General features: G+C 36.0%; 1 pseudogene; it reads right to left on the bottom strand.

Annotated features, from left to right (window-relative positions):
- Nucleotides 1-7954: 7954 nt before the first annotated feature.
- LOC149564279 (metal tolerance protein 1-like) lies at nt 7955-13860 on the bottom strand (annotated as a pseudogene).
- Between the last annotated feature and the right edge of the window lie 3853 nt (nt 13861-17713).

Below are 17713 nucleotides of genomic sequence, written 5' to 3'. Positions count from 1 at the left end.
TATGTTGAGCTCACTCAAGTAATGAAGATAGTTTTCTATGTCTATTGAGCATTCCAGAGTTTGGCTAGTTTAGAAGATAGTTTCTACCGAGTTCACTTGGGTGCAAAAGGAAAGTTTATGAAAGATGAGTATTAACCGAGTTCACTTGGGTGCAAAAGGAAAGTTTATGAAAGATGAGTATTAACCAAGCTCACTTGGTTAATGAAGGAAATGTTGGATGGAACCAGTGTTAATTGAGCTCACTTGGTTACCAAAGGAACTTTGTGAGTTATGTAGTGTTAACCAAGTTCACTTGGTTAAAACAAGAAAATTGTCTCTAAGTTAGTGTCTAGTGAGTTGGGTTGGTTGACGAAGGATTTTCTTGTTTTGGTATATTGAGTTCAATTGATTTATCTATTGGTTCTAGCCAATGAAAAGATGAATCTTAATTATTCTAGGTTGTATTCTAGCTAAATTGACAATATGAAAGATATAAGTATAATGTCAAGTTGAGGATTAGAAGTGTGTGAATGTATTGAAGATTTGATGATGGAAAGAGGAAGCGAATCAAATGGATAAGTAGAATATCCTTGTGGAGCTAAAAAGATATATTTGATCAAGAAGGATCAAGTATACAAGCCAGAATTGAGATCTTTAATTTGCAATTCAATTGCATCAAAAATTAGGTCATCTCATTGTTACTCTCCAACCATTATAGCGGTGATCTAAATCTCTTAACAAAGTTGGCTTAATAGCTATTTGTAAATCCTCTAACAAGGTGTTAGTTCTATTGAATTGTCTAAAGACCTCTAACAAGGCCACTCCTAATAGGGTGATTAAATCCTCTAATAATGTCACACCTAATAGTGTGTTTTGTAACCTTTAATAGGGTTGGCTCCTAACAAGGCTCACTAGAAGAGTGAAAATTGGTAACTATTGCAATTGATGGTTTTTCCCAAATTAGATTTCCATGTTAAATCTTAGTTGTCAAATGTCTTCATGCTATTTCTTTTATGTGTTTGAAACTAAGTTAAATTAATAAGTAATGATAGATAACATCTTAAGATTTTCATATTAAGTATTTGTTAAGCAATTTCAATATTTACCAAGTTACAACACTTCTTTGTGTGTCGAGCATCAGTAGGATTAAGCTTTCACAGAATTGTTTTGCACTGACATCTAAGGGATCTGGGATTTTTTTTTTAGTAACTGATTCACCCCTCCCCTCTCAGTTACTCCTCTTATATTTCCAATAGGCAATCTATTCAAAATTGGGCAATATAAACAATGTATGAATCACCATAATCAATGGCCAAAGTAAAAATTACCTAAATCTTTACCTTGTTATTAAGCAAGTTACAAACAAAAATTACCTTGAACCCTTACAATGAAAATGAAAAATACCTTCAACCCTTATGTTGAAATTAAACAAGCAAACAAAAGAGGGTGATACCTTACCTTGAAAGCAAGTTCTAAACAAAAGAGGATGTATATAATGCAAATGAATCCATTAAGCTTACCTTGATGGCATTGAAAGTCTCTTAATTGGTCATGCCAGAAGCCTCCCACCTGCATTTTGTCACATGATATGAAATGAAGTTCCACTTCTTCTTTGTTTTTTATATCCCTAAAAACATCAAAATTTTGATGCTAATATTAACTGTCATTGAAATTTTGACGTTATCAGGATCAATCTTTTTTTTAAATGAATTTTACAAGATAAATTGGCCTACCGTAAAAAATTAACGTCAAAAATGTACTACTATATCCTACTCAAAGCATATGTGACAAAATTTTCTTTCCCTTTAATATAGTGAACATCAAAGTCATATTCATAGAGGAACTCCATCCAATGACATTGTCGTGCATTCAGGTTTACCTGAGTAAAGATATACTACAAGCTCCTATAATCACTATGCAACTCAAACTTGTGTCCCAAAAGGAAATGCCTCCAATGAACAAGAGCATGCACCATGGCTACAAATTCCAAATCATGAGTGAGGTAGTTAAGCTCATGGTCCTTGAGTTTTATAGACTCATATGCAATCACTTGACCATCAAGAATCAACATCACACCCATACCATCCAACAAAGCATCTGTGCAAACCATAAAATCACCTACAAGGTTAGGCACTGCAAGGACTGGTGCACTGGTCAAGCACTCCTTGAGGGCATTAAATGTTGCCTCACACTAGTCTGACCAAACATACTTCTTCCCTTTTCACTAAAGATAAGTGATGGTATGAGCCACACTTGAGAAATCCTTCACAAAGTGATGGTAATGACCTGCCAATCCCATGAAGCTATGAACCTCTAAAACATTAGTGGTTATCGGCCAATCCATGATAGCTCAAATTTTCTCGCAATCTACTATAATACCATCCACAGTGATGATATTCCCCAAATAATTTACCTCCAACTGGAAGAATTGACATTTATCCAAGTTTCCATACAACTAATGATCTCGCAAGCATTGCAAAACTTGGCATAAATGGACTTCATGTTCCTCCACATCTTCGAATAGATAAATATGTCATCCAAAAACACAATGACATATCGATCAAATTATGTTAGGAATACTCCATTCATCAAACTCATGAACACTAATGGCTAATTGGTTAACCCAAAGGGTACAACCATGAACTCATAATGCCCATATCGTGTATGAAAAGATGTCTAATAAATATTAGTCTCCTAGATACAAAGATGATGGTATCTTGACTTAAGATCTATCTTCGAGAACACTCATGCTCCCTTTATCTAATAGAACAAGTCATTTATCCTTAGCAAAGGGTACCAATTCTTCACCATCACCTTATTCAACTATCAGTAGTCAATGCATAAATACAATGATCCTCTTTCTTCTTCACGACACTAGTACATTTGAGACCATTTTTCGACCATTATTGGTCAAAATTTTGACCCAATTTTTGACCAAACTTCAACCAACTTCGACCAACCCATTGGTCAAAATTTTGACTAATACGTTGGTTGAAAAACCTCCTTAGCCATGGTGCAAGTTCTGCCAGGAATTGGTCGAAATTTTGACCAATGAAGGTAGAAAATTTCGACCAATAAAGGTAGAAATTTTGACCAATGAAGGAAACAAATTTGACCAATAAAGGTAGAAATTTTGACCAATGAAGGTCAAAAATGTCGACCAATAAAGGTAGAAATTTCGACCAATGAAAGTAAAAAAATTTGACCAATAAAGGTAGAAATTTCGACCAATGAAGGTAGAAATTTCTACCAACAAGTAGGTGTAAATTTTTTTTCAGGCATTCTATAAAACAGTCACATGCCTTGCATATGATATGACATTTTGCATGCATCCTGCACTCTCTCATCTGGCTGATGATGGATTACAGAGAGTGATTTGAAACCATGATGCTAAAAAACACACACGACCAAATCCAAAATGAACTTGCATTACAAATGGATTGTGGAAATCTGATATTGTTAATTTTTCATGCATGTCTACTAGGACAAATATATGTTTAAGTTGTGATTGTCCTGGTAGACATGCATGCAATTTTACCAATATCAGATTTCCACAATCCATTTGTAGTGCAAGTTCATTTTGGATTTGATTGTGTGTTTTTTAGCATCATGGTTTCAAATCACTCTACGTAATCCATCATTAGCCGGATGAGAGAGAGTGCAGGATGCATGCAAAATGTCATATCATACGCAAGGCATGTGAACTATTTTATAGAATGCTTGAAAAATACTGACAGTAACTAATATGAAAAATATATAATTAGTTATATGATTGAGACAAATCATGTACCAGTGAGTTGGTCAAAATTTTGACCAGATAAATTTTGACCAATGGGTTGGTCAAATTTGGTCGAAAATTGGGTAAAAAATTTGATCAATGAAGGTCAAAAAATGAGCCCAAATGCACTAGTGCAAGTATGCTCGCCAAGTTGACTCTTTGAGTTTGGTCATCAAGTCACCCCACCAAAGTGCCTCATCAAGGTCAGTCTTTAGGTCTGCTCATCGAGCTTGCTCACCAAGTCAGCTCACCATGTCATGTCTCTAAGTGGCCTTGCTAAGTCGGCTCGCCAACTTGCCCCACCAAGTTGCCACTTTAAGCACACTCACCATGTTAGATCGCCAGGCCGACTCCCCAAGTCAGCTCGCAAAGCTGACAATTGAAGTACGCTCACCAAGTTGACTCTCTAAGTTCGCTCACCAAATCTGCCCCCTAGGCCAACTCTCTAGGTCAGCTCACCAAGTCACCCCCACCCAGTCAGCTCACGAAGTCAACTCACCTAGTGGTTTTACCACCTTGCCCCAACAAGTGGACTCACTTAGTGTGCTTACGAAGTTGCCCCATAGAGTTTCTTCTCTAAGCTCGCTCACCATGTAAACTCACTTGGTCAGCATGCCAAGTTGACACTTTAAGTTTTCTCATCAAGTCACCCAACCAAAGCACCTCATCAAGGTCAGTCTTTAAGTACACTTAGTAGGTCAACTCACCAAGTTGCTTCACGAAGTCACCTCACCAAGTGGCCTCGATAAGTCAGCTCACTAACTTGCACCACCAAGTTGCCACTTTAAGTCAACTCGCCATATCAGCTTGCCAGGTCGACTCCCATAGTCAACTCGCCAAGCTGACAATTTGAGTACGCTCACCAAGTCAACTCTTTAAGTTCGCTCACCAAGTCTTCCCCTAGGTCAACTCTCCAGGTTAGCCCACCAAGTCACCCCCACCAAGTCATGTCAACGAGTTGACTCTTTAAGTTAGCTCACCAAGTCTACTGTTCAAGTACACACGCCAGGTCGGCTCACCAAGCCCACCAAGTCATGTCACCAAGTCGATTGTTCGAGTACACTCACAAAGTTGACTCTTTAAGGTTGGCTCACCAAGCCAGCCCACCAATTCATGTCACCAAGTTGCCTCACCAAGTTGGCTCACCCACATGTCCCACCAAGTCCCCAAGTCTGCTCACCAAGCTGACAATTCAAGTGCGCTCACCAAGTTGACTCTTTAAGTTTTCTCACCAAGCCCATCCCCTAGGTCAACTCTCCAGGTCAGCTCGCCAAGTCACGCCCACCCAGTCACCTCAATGAGTTGACTCTTTTAATTAGCTCACCAAGTCTACTATTCAAGTATGCATGCCAGGTCGGCTCGCCAAGCTAACCCACCAAGTCATGTCACCAAGTTGATTGTTCGAGTATGCTCACAAAGTTGACTCTTTAAGTTCACTCATCAAGTCACCCCACCAAAGCACCTCATCAACGTTAGTCTTTAAGTCCGCTCACCAAGTCAGCTCACCAAGTCGCCGCACCAAGTTGACTCACCTCTCGCCTCACCAAGTGGACTCGCTAAGTCAGCTCACCAACTTGCCCCACCAAGTCAACAATTCAAGTATGCTCGCCAAGTTCACTCTTTGAGTTTGGTCATCAAGTTACCCCACCAAAGTGCCTCATCAAGGTCAGTCTTTAGGTCCGCTCATCGAGCTTTCTCACCAAGTCAGCTTGCCATGTCGCATCTCTAAGTGGCCTTGCTAAGTTAGCTCGCCAACTTGCCCCACCAAGTTGCCATTTTAAGCCCACTCACCATGTTAGATCGCCAGGCTGGCTCCCCAAGTTAGCTCCCCAAGCTAACAATTGAAGTACACTCACCAAGTCGACTCTCTAAGTTCGCTCACCAAGTTTTCCCCCTAGGCCAACTCTCCAGGTTAGCTCACCAAGTCACCCCCACTTACCCCACCAACTCACCACTTTAAGTCGACTCACCATGTCAGCTCACCAGGCTGACTCCCCTAGTGGACTCTTTATGTTTGCTCACCAAGTCCACCCCCTAGGTCAACTCACCAAGTCACCCCCACCCAGTGCTTATTGTGAACAAACCAATCTAGATCATAAGAGAAGTGACTAGAGATTATTATGAAAGGGTGCGACTGAAAAGAGATATAACTCACATCATTTACAACATGACTAATCATTTCTAATGAAAGCTATAAATAGGTAGTTCTATCATTCAACTCAGGATGATTGGAAGAACTTATTATATTTTGTATCTCACAATGATCACTTTGTAAGAGAGCATATTGCCTTTGGCACCCATTCAGTGTAGGCATATAAAGTCTACCATCAGAAATAGCATCATCTTTGAGTATATTTATATTGTCATATCAGACAACTTATCACAATATTTAGAGCATAAATATAAAGTTATATCAGAGACGACATGCATATTTGCAAAGTAAATAGCTGAAAAAAAATTTCATGAGGTCATCTCAGGTTCTACAAATGAATGTCATCTACAGTTCTGGGCATGCATATTAATACACCATAAATGGAACTCTCTGTGGCAGATTTCTATGTCCTTGTGGTTTTAGCAACACCTGATCACCAAAGGGTGGATGATTCATCTAGAGATAGTCTAAGTATGTTGAAGTTTAGTAGGCAGTAGCTTGTAAAGGGCAAACCTCTGCATAAACATTTTAAATGACAAATGACAAAAAAAATTGCTTTTGGGCATTTTTTTTGGGATGTGCTTCCTGTGCGCACCAAGAGAACACCAACATCTGCACTCATCTACATCTGGGAGGTCCAGGAAAGCATCTGGTAACTAAGATCATATCTATATAATAAGTATTATAAGGCAAGTAACCCTTCCCATTAATCACCAATTCGGGTATTTTATGATGATTTAAACACTGCCACAATCATCACTAGTTTGAGCACATGCCAACTTGATTGAAAAGAAACAACACATAATATTAGCTTACACATAAAATGAGGTAATTCCCCAAAAGGAGAATAACTAGAATAATAAGCACACAAGTGACCCCTAGTATTATCACAAAAAATTCATCCTCCTTTTGAGGATTTCAAGCATGGAGATGATAAACACCACCTAGACACATCCAATTCACACTCAAGATCAATAAGATAATGTTCCTCTTTGTATATTGCTAGTACAATATTCCAGCATCACATTAGAGATAAGTACATTCACTTCATATCAATTTCAAAGAGTCTTCCCTTTGTGAGTAGTTGATTTCCCAGAGTGAAGCCATGCATTACCCTTTTTCCCCTCCCACTAAAGGTTCATAAGAAATGGATATTGACAAAGCTTCTAGGAGAAGCAAATAAGTTCCTCCTAGGAACCCTATTCTCTTTAAATCATGATATTTTGTCATTTCAAGTTAGTTGCAGTCTACTCCACTTCTTCATGTTAACTAAATCAGCACGAGTAAAAATACAAAAAGGTAAACTTGAATTATACAAAAATGAAAATATACTACTCGTACACATTTAATTGTCAAACACATTTCTAATTTGCTAAAAATAATTACAAGATGTATCAACTGAACAATCAAATATTAAGACAATTGAGCAATTGTTTCATACAATAATCATGCTTAATTCTATTTAAATCTTATTCTCAACAATGCATTTCATACATGTCGAGAGGACTAAACAAAAATAGCTTATGGTGAATAGAAAATTTAATTGGAGACCCTAATGAAAAAAATTTCTATCTGAAATTAGACACTGTCATCCAACAGCTTCCCTGCAAGCGTAACTCCCCTAACAATTAATAGCACCTATAGATGAAGCCTCTATTTTGACATTTCCCCTAATCCTAGGTCCCTTAGGTTGGATATTTTATACAATTTTGAAATTGTCAATATTGTGGCTATATTTCCTATAGGCTAATACTAGATTATTTTGGGCTCCAATGGCAGATATGGTCATGCTATAAATAAAAGATAAGTGATAACCCCAATTTAGGAATCAGCACACCGTATTATCTACAAACAATGAAGATAATAACAAATTCATCAATTATCTTCTACCATCCAACCGCTAAAAATATGCAGGTCCAACCCATCTCTGTGTTAAATGTTACATTGACTGAATATGTCACTTTTATACAATGAATATATAGAACTGATTCATTCACATCAAACATTACAATGGAAAAATCATTAGGCATACCTGCAATATCAATTTAGACAAACCAGACAATGTGTATACTTACTGGGTAATGAAAAGGTTGAGCTACATTTGGATCTCCTGAAACCTGATCTACGGTAACAGCAAACCCCAAGCCACCCAACATCCTGGCTCCACCATAAGTGATAAAAACCATCTGCATTTGGGTGTCAAAAATAGAAATAAGTTTCATGCAAAGAAAACAATATTTTCCTAGCAGTCTCCATGATTCATGATAAAGCAAAATAATAAATCCAGCTGTTTGCACGCAACTTAAAATCTAACAACATCTCAAGCATGTTACTGTAAGAAATATCTCCCCAGAGAGAGATTAACAGCAGACATAATCACATGTTTTCATATTCTTTAAGTCAATGCAAACATACCACAAAATTTTCACAACCAATAATGAGCTACATTATGTGATACATCATCAAAGAAGAAGAAGAACAACATCTAACGTCCGCGAGGCTAAACATTAAATAGCCTATGGAAAAGTTTAGTAGCATGTATCTTAACGAAAGATACAGTTTTAAGACTAGGATATCCTTGTGACTTTAATGTCATTTTGCTCAATATTACATAATACAAGACAAGAATGACAACTTAAAACTTTTGGAATTTAAAGAAAAGAAAATTCACTACTTACCTGCTGCAAACAACCAAGTAAATTATGATTGGGAAATACATGGCAGATACACATACATACGTATATTGTTTGTTTAAATGTTAGCCTACCTGTGGTGATATGGCTCGATGAATCATCTATGCATTATTGTGAAGAAATCCTAGTGATTCTGTTAATTGTAGTAAACCATGCTTTATTTCCAACTGTCCCATCTCCTGCATAGGCTCACTAACAAGAAATTTAATTGCAAGTTCAAACAATCCAGGAACAAAAAATTAGACTTCCTCCAAAGTTAAGTAACATCACCCAAAAGTAGAAAGGTAGTACACCTGAAAATACAAAAAAATGCATGTATTTTAATGAGGTTCTGAGAAGAACATCATCACCATAGATGAGGGCAAATGTAAGTAATAACAATATATGTGAGAAATATGAGCAGTAAACCATCATTTAAATTTATTAAATTTTTATCACTTAATATCATTGTTGCAGCACTAGAATACTTTAACCACAAAGTTATTAGAGGCAAAGTCCATTGTTATTCATATTATTCATCAACAAAACAAATAGAAGTCCAGACTCCAAGCATAGTAATGAAGCACAGGATTCCAAGAAATTTGAAATTTCACACTGAAAAATCACTATAGTGGAAACAACATTTAGTATCTACATAGAAACCCCAAAGAACATGACAAAGATATGTCTTTAGTACTCTACAGTAATATTCATATGATTAATGTGAAATGAGACGCAACCAATGGACAATGCAACTGCATTAAACAGCTTGTAAAATCAGAGAGATCACAGAGACCAGAAGCACAAACAAGAGAGGTCCCAAAAGGCATGGAAGAACTGTTTGTAGTCTCAATACTTCAAAAAGCAAGGATGCTAGCATCTACATCAAGATATTTGCATCCCAAAGCCTAATTCTAAATTAGAATAAGTTTTTGGTGCACATTAGGATAAGCTTTTGGTGCATATACACTGCATAAATTGCTTATTATTACCCGTGTGGGATTATTAACACCAAAACAACAAACACGCACACAATGATACAGATTTTGAAGGTGGAGTTCTTGAATTGTTCGTAAAGTAATTGACATGAATTGTAGTATTTACCGATAATGGTCATTTATGTGTAGAATCTAATGATATAATAAAAGGGTATGTGATTTCATTGTTGAATTGAGAAGTAAGTCTATTGTGCTTCGATTTTTAGGAGTTATGAGAACCCAGTTATTAAATCCATATTATATTGAGGCTGCCTATGATGATGAGGCTGAGACAGAAGAGCTAAAAGCTCATAAAGAAGAATAGGAACCTAAAATAGTGAGAGGAGGAACTAAATATAGCATCTTCGTTGTACTTTGAAGACCTCCCAAGGGACAAGTTCCATACTCTCTCAAAGTTCGCGGAGTCTTGCTGGGATAGGGCATCACTATTCTTATAGAAAATGGGGCCACATATAGCTTTCTTTATTAAATATTAGTGTCTAAGAGGGGCCTTGCATATAGTATATAGTGTCATCATCTTTTCATCATTTTACTCTTTATAAGATTCCACAATCATCAATAGAAATCTAGGATGATGAGGATATTATTGTACCTCATAGGGTTCAAACAATTTATCGTTAACTTTTTTGTTTATAACTTTAGGTGGGCCTACAATAAACTCAAATCCTTCCCTCTGCCTACAAGATCAAAATGTCAAAGAAATTGTCAAAGGTTCCTTTTGATTGTAAGATGTTCAAGATAAATAGGTGCACATTGATAAGAAACTAGCTCCATAATTATAAATGTGTTTCAGCTTGCAAAAGAACATATTATTGTAATTAACCATATCCAGCTTGGAGAAAATAAAAATCCATATACACCTACATGTTCTCAATTAGTATTTTTATATGCAATGTACCCCTCCCACTAACAATGAATGTATCTATTGTTTCCCCATCTTCAACTTTCATTGCCAAATTCCTCTCAAGTTCATGATAAAGATGTTCCCTAATTTTTTTGCTTGTCACATGTTTCCCTTGAAAAATTGTTCAAAGAAAAAATGAATTAGCTTGATCAATATAAGTGTCTGTGATAAGTACATAAACACTATTTGACTTAATCAAGGAGCAAATCCCATGCCCAACAACTGGCGAAGTGTTGATTACAAATGCCATTTTCATAGTAGGTTGTTCAATTTTAATTCCAGGCAAAGATGAGCCATTAACTTTATCTGCCAAAGTTTCACCAATCTGTATTGATCATAGTACATAACCAAAAACTATACATTTCAGTATTACCTTGAAAATTACTCAAAAGAAATGCTTCACGATGGACAAGATTAGGAATGCAAATTTGGGATATTTAATGGATGAACAGAGGAACATATATACATACAAGGACATCATTTATACCACAGATAGCACAAATATCTCCAGCTTCGACCATTTCGACTGGAACTTTTGTAAAATTCTCATACACAAACAGTTCACTGACTTTACCCAACCTGAATTTTTCATCTGATGAATACACCTGTAGAAGTTTCAATTAAGAAGAGTTGCAATTAAATTTATAACTTAATTACCTGATTAAGACCTCTTAAAAATAAGATGAACAGAGCAAATAATGTTAGACCAGTTGGAAAATAGCATTAGAAAGGTAAAATAAATGTAAACAGTAAGAAAAGAAATATTATCTCAACAAATATCTTCAACTTCACATATACTTTGACATTGGTGAAAAGATTTCTAAAATATTCATAATACAACTAGTGTCGTTACCAGCATCCAATTTTTCTTAGCATAACATATATGGCCTTGGTTTGTCCATTTGACCCATTCATAGCATTCAACATTTATATTCAATGAAAATAGCTACATCAATTTACAAAACAATTTTGATATGAAATAGGAATATAAAATCCTTTCTTTCTTTTGAGATTCACTTGGAAGTTGGAAATGAATTACTAAAAGTCATAGTTTGGTAACAAGAAAAGCTGCTTTGTAAGCATGATCCTTTAAAACTAAGAGTTGAAGAGATGTAAGCATCCTTTGTAAGGAAATGTTTCTAATATCACAAAGTCTTTTTGACTCATCAATGCCTTCAAGTTGATGTGAAGGATGTAAAAGAGTCTATAGGAGTGGAGATCAAATTGCGATCTTGGGGCTATCAGTAAAAGAAAGAAAATTTGATTGCAGATGAACCTGGCAGGGCACACACAATAGAGATGGAAAGGAAGAAACTCCTGCTTGAATACTTCTAGAAGTCTCTATATGCACCTAACTGTGGTGCTTTCCTTTCTCTTTCTTATGATACTTTAGGTTTGGGAAATGGGCAGTGTCAGTCTTGTAGAATAAGAGAAGATGAGAAGCAAAATTGAGAACTCTACATGCTTCCAAACAATGATGGATTTAAGTACAAAGGTCTGGAGTACTACTTGCATGATTCTATTTATGTTGATCCAAAACAGTTTGCTACTGTTAAAGATGAAAATGAACCCTTAGAAAAGTTTAAAGCAAGTGGGAATAGGGGTCTTAGACCCTATGCTGTTTGCTAGATTTTGGAGATCAAAAGCTCTGGTGGCTTAAAAAAGTCTGAATGCAAGCCCACAAAAATAAAAGCTTGAAGATTTTTTTCGCCTAGATGATGTCGGGCTTGAAAAGGCCTATATTGCTGATATAAGGGAGGTATTTCCAGATTTCTTTTTGTAGGGATTCTTTTCTGTTTTTGTTTTTGTTTCTCTAAATGTTCTAGGGCTTTGTTGGCAAACTTACATTTGATAAGTAGGAGATATTTTTCACAAGAAGTCAAATTATGATATTATTAACTGTTTTGTTTTTGTGTCAAATTCATTGACCCATGTTTCATGAGTAGTGGTTCACATGAAGCCATCTCTCATGAGAATGAATGGAACACTTAGCACTCATTATTTCACAGTTGCATATGCCTGGAAACTTTCTGTTAGAGTCTATTTGGTTCTTGTAAGTCTAAAGAGATAGCTTATTTTATAGACATATATCCATCCCATGTTCTAGTCTTTAACCAATCATTTTCCTGAAGGAATGTAAATTAAAATAATAAATTGTATAAAAACAACACATGGATAGCTCTTAATTTTTTTTGGAGTTTGTTTAATGTGAAATTTGAAATACAGAATTGAACTAAAACACCAAACTAGGCAAAAATATGACTGCCTATTTCAAATGATTTATTCCTGGTGGAACATGACATATCCTCTGAGACCAAAACCTCCAATGCACTTCTTAACATCTTTATAGTGGTTCCCAGTACAACTAATGAGAAGAAAAGTGTACATATCAAATCAATGATTTGCAATTGGGGATATATCCAAATGATTGCTCCTCCAATCATGACACCAATGCTTTGAATCAAATCCCCCAAAACATGAAGGTAGGCACCTTGCACATTTATATTGAACCCTGAATGACCATCTTTCTCTTTCCTTGCCACATCATGATTCAAAGTAACACCATCCCCCTCTGAATGGACATTATGATCATGAGTTGAATGCTTGGCCTCTTCTACATCATGAAACAAAGGTTCAAACAGGTCTATTTTATCATGGTCATGGTGACCATGTTCATGAACACCACATTAATGGACATCTATGTGATTATGGGCATGTTCATGAGCATGCTTAACTTTAGGATTATGGCCATGCTTAGCCTTCTGAACATGATCATGCCTTTTACCGTGATTGTGGCCATGACTATGATCATGATCATTGCCATGACCAAGTAAGAAAATCATGATAATATTTACAACAAGTCCAACTGTAGCAATAGCAAACATAAGGGTACCATGAACTGAAACCTTATCATGAAGCATCCTATAAATGGAACTCCATACAAGAAGCCCTGTTAGAAGCCAAATGAGTTGAATTGACATAAGTACCCCCAAAATCTCAATTTGATGAAACCCATACGACTGGTGAGGTGTTGCTTCCCAACTTGATGCCGATATTGAGAAGAGAGATATTGCAAACCCTGCCACATCTGTTAGTAAATGGGTAGCATTAGTCATAACTGCCAAGCTATTTTATTTGATTCCTCCAACAAGTTCTACAGTCATGAAGATTATGCAGAATATCATGGCTGTTGCAAGCTTTCTAATTGAAGCCTTCCTTGTCTTCTCATCTACAGCACGGTTAGTCATATCTACAAAACCACAACCTGTGCCACAATTCATGGTGACTGTATTTGGTCTCATGAATAAAGGTGTTTCAACGATCAAATCATTTCCTCCATTTTGCTCATGCCCAAATTTAGAGCCGATACTTGTCATCTGAAGAAGACCATGAAAGGGTCAGACCATAACATAAATTTCAAAGAATTAATAACATTAGATTTTTTCAGTTCAATATTTGTTTCTTATTCGATGTGTATACTTTTTAACATTAAGGTTTTGGATCACACTCTTTGATTCTCTTATATTCTGTGATTCTCTTTCACTCTGATAATAGATCACAGAGTGTGATAAACAATTTTGATGATAAATAATATACACAATCGAATCAAGAAACAAAATTCAATATTATAAATCTCAAAGATCTAACCAAGTGAAGATATCAAGTATTCGTTAATATCATTTCACTGACACCTCAGATTCAATGCAGATTAAGGAAAACTGAAGAATAGGTAAAGAAGAGTCAGCATAGCCTTTTGGTCTTTTTCTTTTCTATTTTTATAAGAACAACATATCCAACTGCAACATTTGGAGCTTATATAATGCAACAACCAGGTCATGGCAGATTACATGCAACAGAAGCTAATTCAAACCTAACCAAGCAAACCCTCATGAGGAGCACAATAGCTGAAACTATTTTGCATGGATGATTTGACTCCTTTTGTTATATATGTATAATTCTCAGGTTGCCATCTTTACACAGTAACAAATGAAACTCTAATTATGTTCAAATGATCTTTTAAAAATGAAAACCCCTTAAACCTTGCTAAAACTAAATAATTTTTTAAAATAAAATATTATTTAAAAAAATCCTTAAATCAATTAAAATCTAAATTTGAAACAGAATCAGTATAAACAAGACAATAAAACTATATAAAACATAGTACTAGATGAGCATCCTTAAACAAAACACTAATGAAAAAATAAAACAAGTCATTACCTTGCAACTCCTCTATACTTGGAAACACCCCTTGAAAATCCACTGCTCCTCTTGAAAAAGATCTCGGCAACCACTAACAAACATCCCATGACCCACAAAAGAAATTAATAAGACAAATCAAACTTGCAAATCAACAAATCATTATGAAAAGAGTACCTTCTAAGATTAGCAAGGTACTCTTCCTTGCTCAAATTCTGCATTTCTTCAATATCTTTATCATATTCAATCACCTATACAATCAAACCAATGTCAATACCAAATGCTACATCACACCTGATAAAAAAAATTTTAAAAATGGGAAACAATTTATGCCTACAAGTCACCGAAAAGTTTGTGTAGGTCTCCTGAAGTCCCCAGTACTTACTAGCAGCAAGATCGTAAGCCTTGGCTACTGAATCTTCTTCATCATATGCTCCTGTTTCATATAAAAACACCCAATGAAATCAAACCTCTTCTTCTCACCAATTAAGTCTCATATACTGCAGATATAATTGCAACAGATGATGAAACTTACCAAGATAAACGGGAGCAATCGTTGCCAAGATTCATGAAATCAAAATCCCACTATTGTCAGGTTTAGAAAAACATAAAAAACCAATCTTTGGCAAAACAAAATCCAATCTTTGAAAGAAAAATGAAATTAAATCCTTGCAAAAGAATAAAACCCATTGTAATTGAATAAAACAAAAAATGTTGAATTAAAAAAGTAGGTGTGTATGTAAATGGGTGTATAACTAACTTGCCTTGTTTTCCTTTTTTGTTTTGGGTGGAGTTCCAGGCAGTCTTGTCCTAGAGATGAGCTTCATAGCATCCAGTCCATTTGTGCCTTGTCACACCACGGTAGATTAAGCTTTTGCTCTTGGTGGATGCAGTGACTGCAGTAATACATGAGGATGGAATTCCTTTTACCATATTCATCTTCTTTTCATCGAAAAAAACTTCATCACATTTTCCCTTTGCCACAATCTTTTCATCAAAATAATTCAGCACAATTTCCACTCTTTCGTCAAATCAAATAGATGCAATATTGTATCCAATATTTTTATTGTCCTATCATGGTGGCCATTATGTCCTTACCCTGCTTATGAAAATGTTATGAAACAGCACTGTGGCCTCCCTCCTCTCTATGTCAGTCCATTTGTTTTGCCGACGAAATTTTGACAGAGTGAACCATTTGCTGGGCTGAATAGGACACTTCTCGGCAAAGGAACCCCTAACTCTAGTTTATGAGTTCTAGTTATAAGTTTTTCCCTACTTGACATGTCTGATGTAGGAGCATCCCAAGTGAATTAGCCAATGGCATCAATCAATAATATTTTCCTATTTGATTGCTTCAAAATAGGCAAGCTTTGGAGTAGAGTATGGCCATCCATCAACAAGGAATTTGCTAGATGTTGTAATTGCCACTACCATGGTTGATATGTATGCAAGAAAAAAAATATGGAGCTTTGAAATAGGACCTGAACATCCATTAACTCATGCATGGATTCTATTTTTGATAATCCTGCTAACAACATGTTTGTTGATTTCAACCCCAATAGCTCCTTTCATGATATTACATATGATTCTAGTGTAGCCATGGCAGAACTTGTGGACATAACCTTGTAGATGCTGTCATAGGCCATGAAGTCAACATACTGCCTTGTGGAAAAGTAGACAACAGACTTCAATTTTTTTTTAAAGAAGTACCCACACATGGATAGAATGATTCTAGGCTATGCACCAAAATGGAAATGTTGAAGAAGCCTTTCCACAGGAACATGCCAGGTGTAAGCCACAAGCTTACCGAGAATCCATGTATGCAAAATATGAACAGTGAAGTGTTTGACAGTGCAATATTTGCACAAGTGGATTTGTGGGAAAAGCTAAACACACTTTCAAGAAATTGGCAAGTGTAACAGCAAATTTCCAAACCTTGCCAGCATTAATTGAAATGAAAAAAAGAAAATATCTTGAGAGATTGTAGATAGAGGAAGAAGCACTGCATGGAGACAAAGGAAGAGGGAAGGCAACACCACAAGGCCCAAAGAAATATGGCAGCAGATTAAAAAAGAAAATATCTAAATTGCAAGGAGTGGTTGCAGAAGAGGATGGGCTGCATACTGAAGAGAAGATAGTGAAGCATCGTACCAAAAGGAGAGGTGGAGAAGGTGAAATGGAGGACATAAAATAGCATAATTGTTGTTATAAAACAAAGCAATAGCATAGAAAAATGGAGGAGGGGCCTCCTAGGCCCTATAGGTTGTCCATAGAGGAAGTTGCGTAAGAGGATTGGAAATGAAGTTGTAGGGATTAGTAAGAGTGCATTGAACTGTAGATGAGGATTGTGCAGATTTATGTTAAAACAGAGAAATTGTTAAAGAGGAAGAGAGGCCATTGGCGGGCCCATATTATCTCTGCTTGTATTTTGGTGTTTGTGTTTCTTAGTTATTACTACAGGAAAGAGGGGAGTGGCCTCTTACATCGTAAAGCATTAAGATCGAAAGAATGCAATGTCTTATCTAGTTATTGTTGACGTTTTTATTTTTGTCTTCAACGCTTTAGTTTCTTTCACAAAAATAGATTTCTTTTGTCCTAACATATCTATGATAAATAAGTGCAATTCTAAAGTTGAAACAACCAAACCTAGTTATAGTGGCTCAACTTGTAAGCTTGTCCAAATTCGCTGGAATCTAACAAACTCTATAGAGCTACTTAACTTTTTGGCACATTTTTTGGTCTTTCTTTCAATCTTGTTTATGTTTATCGATTCCCAGATTCCAATTTCAAGCCCAAAGAAGTTTGTCAAAGAAGGTTTCTGAACTATAAATGTTCGACATTAACACAATTTCTTTGCTTCTTGCATCACTTCCATCGGACTATGATCCTTTCTTCAATCCTAGCTTTTGCTAATAAATTCACTCTATTGTCACTTTGTAACAATGGATCTACTTTCTTTAAGGCTTTAGCATAGGTCACTCGCAAAGGATTTTCGGTAAAAATAATTGTATAATTCGTGAAAACATTTAATAA

Source organism: Cupressus sempervirens, chromosome 4, assembly GCF_028749045.1.
Source record: "Cupressus sempervirens isolate cs-2001-9-10 chromosome 4, ASM2874904v1, whole genome shotgun sequence".
NCBI classification, from domain to species: Eukaryota; Viridiplantae; Streptophyta; class Pinopsida; order Cupressales; family Cupressaceae; genus Cupressus; species Cupressus sempervirens.
Note: the sequence above shows the minus strand (reverse complement) of the source record. Positions and strands in the feature narration are given on the sequence as shown.